Consider the following 211-nt stretch of genomic DNA (forward strand, 5'->3'; position numbering starts at 1 on the left):
GTCCCTCCCCCTCTCACCCTCTTCCGTACTTCTCCTCCCTCTGGAGCCTCTTCTTTCTCTCTCTTATTTTCTCTCTCCCCCTCACTCCCTTTCTCCTTCATCCTCCTCTCATCACCACCTTTCTCTCTCCCCCTCTTTACCCATCCCTTCCTCGTCTACCCCCACCTTTCCTCCCTCTCTCTTTCATCTCTTATTCCACCGCCTTACCACC

Source organism: Penaeus monodon, chromosome 32 (assembly GCF_015228065.2).
Source record: "Penaeus monodon isolate SGIC_2016 chromosome 32, NSTDA_Pmon_1, whole genome shotgun sequence".
Classification (NCBI taxonomy): Eukaryota; Metazoa; Arthropoda; class Malacostraca; order Decapoda; family Penaeidae; genus Penaeus; species Penaeus monodon.